General features: G+C 49.1%; 1 pseudogene; it reads right to left on the bottom strand.

The window, feature by feature from the left end:
• Positions 1–1105: 1105 nt before the first annotated feature.
• LOC146050914 (U2 spliceosomal RNA) lies at positions 1106–1213 on the bottom strand (annotated as a pseudogene).
• Between the last annotated feature and the right edge of the window lie 4688 nt (positions 1214–5901).

Consider the following 5901-nt stretch of genomic DNA (forward strand, 5'->3'; position numbering starts at 1 on the left):
CCGTGCGATCGAATGGGTCCGTCTCCGAAGAGACAGGGCCCCGTTTTTCCCCTAACCCCTCTCAACCATAAGGCCGAAGAGGGGAAAATAGGGAACGGTGGGTCCTCTTCGCCGAAGCTTAGAGAGACCCTCATTCCTCAACCCCCGAAAGGGTTAGGACGGTGGGTCCTCCGCACCCCATGGTTTGGAGAGACCCGCTGTGGACTTCCCTCCGCCTTGCGGCTCGGGGTCGTCCTCGGGGGGGCACGAAGCTCTCCCCAAAAGGCGAGAGCTTCGGCACATTGGGGAAATGGAAGGCCCAAAAGGGTCGACCACACTACCCAAAAAAACGTGACAAACTACAAAAAAATACAAGGAACGTGAAAAGTGACAAACGTGAGAGGGGGAAGGGAAATAAATAATAAAGGACCCTAGCCAGAAGGCCAGGGTGGGGGTGTGAAAAATTGTCCTACCCCATCCAAAAGGACGAGGTAAGGACGTGAAGCGCATACCTAGAGGGAAAGTGCGCAGTGCTAGTGCCATACTAGTGCATGGTGATTTTGGGATCACCCGTGCATGTTCGGCACCCCCGAGTTTCCCCGGGGGCACAGTGCAGCCTCGGACTCCAAGCAGCCAGCCAGTCAGCGTCCGACCAAGTGTTTCTCCGCCTCACCAGCAGGCCCTTTCCGGCCCCCCGGCATGGGAATGGATACTCCACCGGGCTTTTCGATGAGTCTCCCCCGCAGCGGCCGAATAGACCAACCGAAGGAGAAGAAAACACCTACTCAGTCCCGACGTTTCACCTCTCCCAGGGATTGAGTACTGGGCTGGGCTTTTCGCTGTCTCCCTGGCCGGGGGCGACATGTTACCCCCGGACCAGAGAGCAATCTACTCGGTCCCAGCTTTTCCCGTCTTCCTGGGATTGGATACTAGACCAGGCTTTTCGAGTGACTCTCCCTCGGAGGCTATAGACCCCCGAACAAGAGCCCCATCTACTAGGCCCGATGCTTCTCCCCTCCCTACCAGTAGGAGGGTGTGCACCCCCCCTACGGCAGTATGAAGATACTCAGTGAGACTTTGCACCCACCCAGAACATGAGGCATTCCCGTTCCTCAGCTCAGTAGCAAGGTGGTTTAGTCCAACCTTTCTCTATTCTCTGCCAGGGGGGCGGTCCAGACCCAACTGATAAGAACAGATACTACACTTGATCTTAGCCAAAAGGCCGAGAAGCGGTATAAACTTGGTCAATGGGTAACTGCAGGGGATATATATATATATATATATATATATATATACATACCACATGAAAAGCCTGTGTTTGTCCCTCTGCACCTTACTCTGTAGGACTGTATGAGACCTCACAGTCCCAGTGCTGCCTCTGATTAAAAACCCTCCCATGACTCGGCTGCTGCTGCTGTCCTCCATGGGCCAGAGAAGCATGTAATGAGATCCACCAATCAGAGTTTAGCACAAACCTCTCCGCCTCTGCCCTCTTGTGCAAAGTGTCATGGGACTTAGTCAACTCCCAGTAATGCACTGCACACTTGTGCAGTCAGTGTGCCTTGGCACCCCATGCTCAGCACCATTAATCATTGTCACATTGGTAGATAGGTGAAGCTGCAGCACTACCTCCACTATTTTTAAATACAAGCCAGCCACAGGGGGCCCCTAGCTAGAGGGGGGCCCAGGGGTACTTACCCCCTTTGCCCCTGCTTTAATCTGGCCCTGACTGTAATAGATAAATGACAGAAGCTGATTGGTTGCTTTGAGCTACTTCCCACTTGATCTATCTCCAAGGCGCGATATATTTTCACTTCCATATCATAAGGGTTGTCCTCCTAATCTTCTTCTGTTGGTCTTATCCTTCCTTCCCCAAGCCCTCACCTTGTATGTGCACTAGTGTATCTTAGGACACCTGGAGGTATGGGTTCAGCATGAATCAAGTTAAACTACAAGGTTGTGGCTTGTTTGAGGAACATGATGATGTTCTTTAGAAGGTTGTGGGGCAGAATGTGTTCATTTTTAAGAGGAGTAAAGCAAGATGGTGGTCACTAGGGGTTCAAGTGGGGTGTGGGGTGTGAAACTGTGGGTCATGTCTGAGAGTGACATTAGACAGGGTGGGGAGGTAGATTTGGATGCTGAGGAGCCAATATCACCTGGGGAGGAGACTGTAGCTACACCTCATGAGTCCAGTGTGCCCAAGATGAAGAAGGGGAGGAATATTAAGTTCACCCATGCGGAGAATATGGCCCTTGTTACAGAGCTCATGAGGCACTACAACAAGCTCTTTGGGTGTGAGTCTGGGAAACTACAAGTACGTAGGAAGAAAAGCCTGTGGAAGAGGGCTGTGATGGCAGTGAATACTTATGGCCATGTGCATAGATACATGACGCAAGAGGTTCTATGACATTAAGCGGCTTGTAAAGAAGATGATGGTGAAGGAGGCCAGATCTGCAAGGAGGAGGACAGGAGGTGGTCCCCCTTATGTGGCTACCTACACCAAGTGGGAGGTCCTCATGAAGCACCTCATTCCCCCTGATGTTATCAACCCTTAACGTGTCATTGACTTGGATGCCTCAAGGCCAAGTGGTTGTTGTGTACTCACATTGTACTATGTATGTAATGTTGTAGTGTCATTTACAGTATCTGTATGTGCATACAGATGGAACTCCTCTCAGCCAATGCCGGGGCTCGCCAGAATGCCCCCTCTGGCGAGCCGGTGCTCCATCTGACTGGGACGCGTGAGTGTCTCTCACGCACGCACGTCCCAGTCTCCAGGCGGCGGGGGACGTGAACAATGCCCGTCTCCGCTTCAGGGAGACAGGCAGGGTTAGGGGGGTGCAGGGAGGTGGGGGTGATCGGCGGGGACCGGCGGAGAGGTGGCGGGGACCGGAAGGAAGCTTTGTTGGAAGGGGACACGGGCATGTCCCCTTCCGGGGGCTATCGGTTGGCGATCCGACTGCCAGACCCCCGCTGGAAGAGAGCGGCTCCATCTGTATTTGTAGTTTTTTCCCCTAATACTAATCTCTACATAAGGGGCCTGTGTGTGGTTGATGCTGTCACATAATTGTGGTTTAACACACATAGTCATTTTAGACATATTTAAAAGGGTGTCGAGCCATAAATGAATGGTGTAGACATGTATGTAGTTTACTTTGAAAATTGTGTACACATGATTGGATTTACGTTTTATTTTTATTTTTTTAAATGGATGCTGAAATATGAATATAGTAAACAAACTGTGAACATAAGGCTTTGATCCAGTTTAGATTTTTTTTTTTATATAACTATCACTGTTTTCACCCTAGTGTTTATCTCTTTTCTGCCCCTTCCCATGGACCCATGAATAGTGGCAGCGATTATCTCTGGATCCCGCTTTACGACAAATCCGGGGCAGGCACTGACATCATGTGACATCGGCAGCCCGCCCCAAGCAGTCATGGGCACGCATGCATTCACAGGGGTACGCTCAGTGTTTCTGTGGGCGGGCCCATAAAACGCTGGGTCCCCTGCTCACGCCTCCCCTGCCCGCCTCCTGCCGGCCCATCCTGCAGCGCACACCCAGGCGAGTGTGAATCTCACCAAAGGCGTTTGTTCGGGGGGGGTTGCACATGCGCATATTCGCACATGCACAAACCCTCACAATCGGCTGGGGGACCGAATTCAGCCCACTACGAGAGGGTCTGAATCACCCCCTAAGAGTCACGGAGACCACACTGTCCCATGACCATCCCGACAGCCTTCAATTAATGTTCCGCAAGTGATACAACCCTGTGTGTGAAATGGATTACCATAGGCGTAACTCTGGGAGACAATGGAATCATGTACCACTGGGCTCCTGCTCCCAAGGGGGGCACCTCTTCTCCCCTGCAAGTTTGAATGTTCATTGAAAGCCACCTATATATCTTCTGTGGCTGACCCCCCCCCTACTGGCAGGACTATAGACATGGCATTCTCTTTATTTTAAACATAATATACATAACATACACACACATGCATGTGTGTGTGAATTAGGTGCTCTGTTTGTGTGTGTGTGTGTGTGTGTGTGTGTGTGTGTGTGTGTGTGTGTGAAGTAGGTGCTGTGTGTGTGTGTGGGGAGGGGTGCCAATATTTAACTTGTCTCTGGGCAGTTGGGACACACTTATGCCACTGTGTGTTACTATAAATATAATGATTTATTAATGCAACTGAATGGTTAGATCACCTTTACACATGCTAGATTCATATTAATATAGTCTGTCTAGAGGTATTTTTGTCACTAATTGCACAGAATTACCTTTCCTGACAGATCAAGTGCATCAGTTTCCTACCAATTCACTGTCCTACTTTGCCATCTTGTGGTCATCCCACCACATTACAGTACATGTCTCTAAGGCAGGAACAGAACCTTGCAAATCACTGTAGATTATGTACAGCGCTGCGTAAGGTCTCAGCACATCATAAGAGATTTTTCCTTGCATGGCTACACAGCCGCTAATGAAGATGGCTAGTAAAACTGCTATTTTGGTGGTGTATGTGGTTTTTAATACTATATTATCCTGACAGATGAGGAAACAATATTGCAGGTTTATAAACCCCCCACCAGGGAGAGATTGAGATTGTGGGCACAGCTGCAGCATATTGACGATGAAACCACATCATAGGAGGTGAAGTCACATTGGGATATGGGATTACTCTTATGGTTAAGCAAAGGAAGCAGTCTGTAATGCAGTGGCAACCATTGGCAGCTCAACCACTGATGGTCAATTGTGTGAAACTATGGGTCCAAAACCATTCACGGTGAATGTATTTTGCTAATGCATACATGACGCCCAATAAACCATATTCTTGTTTAACCCTCGGTTTAGCCACCAATATAATATCTTCAGTGGCTGGCCATGGATAGCAAAGAATGCATCACTGGGTTCTGACCATCTTTGGTCAATGGCCTCCCTTCTTTATATTGATGGCAACTCTGAATGCCAGCAGTTGAGGGCAGGGATAATGTTCTGTACCAGGATTTCCAACCAGGCGAATGGGGATAGCTCTGAAGTAAATGGTGTATGTGGTGAAGCGTCCTATCACAATGACCATATAAGTGAAGGGGGTAAATTTTGGTTACCTACTATGTGCCAAAAGCCGGTGCATTTGACATGAGGTCCCTCTGGCCAGGCACTTAAAGCAAGAGAGTTACACATTCCCATGGCTCCTCAAACGGGTGAAGATTTGGCATCGCTAAACAGGCTTCATGGTGTTACTAATGCCGACAATTTTGACTTCTCTATCGGCAAACCTAATTTAGCCAAGGAGGTCTACAACAGCCAACTTGGCCACCAAGTTGCTTCCTTTGAGAGGCCACCTTAGATCAGGCTTTGTGTGATTAATGACTAAATTAGACAATGGGGTTTTCCGAGCAGGGGAACATGTAGCGTTTTAAACACTGGGCGTTCCCCTGGGAATGCAGGTGGACCGATGCCTGCCAGGGGTGGACAGCTGACGTTACATGATGTCAGCGATCGCCCCCCTCCACGGCGGACTCCGATGGAAGTCAGTTTAGACTGTCTTTTATTTTATATTCATAAGGCAAGAGAAATAATTTGATGGTTGGTGACCATCGATTGATTTTGAGGGAATGAGTTCACTTACATCAACACGCATGTTACCGAGGGGATTCGGCGGTGGGGGGGAGGCGTTCAGCCCGGCAGTAGACTACGGTAAACCGCTCAGTAAGCAGCAAATGACCGCTGCTTAGAGAGTGCTACTGAATCAGGCGCTGTATTGCCTAAGTAGCTGCTTAGGTTCTGTAATGGCGATAGATGTATTTGAAATAGCATTCAGCTCGTCACATCCTTATTTTAAAGTGTATATTTAGAATGCTGAGATACCGATTAAATTTCAGAAACCATCAATGATCATGAGAGTTTCAGAAGACACACGTTCTCG

This window comes from Crinia signifera, chromosome 12 (assembly GCF_055691185.1).
Source record: "Crinia signifera chromosome 12, ASM5569118v1, whole genome shotgun sequence".
In the NCBI taxonomy this organism is placed as follows: domain Eukaryota; kingdom Metazoa; phylum Chordata; class Amphibia; order Anura; family Myobatrachidae; genus Crinia; species Crinia signifera.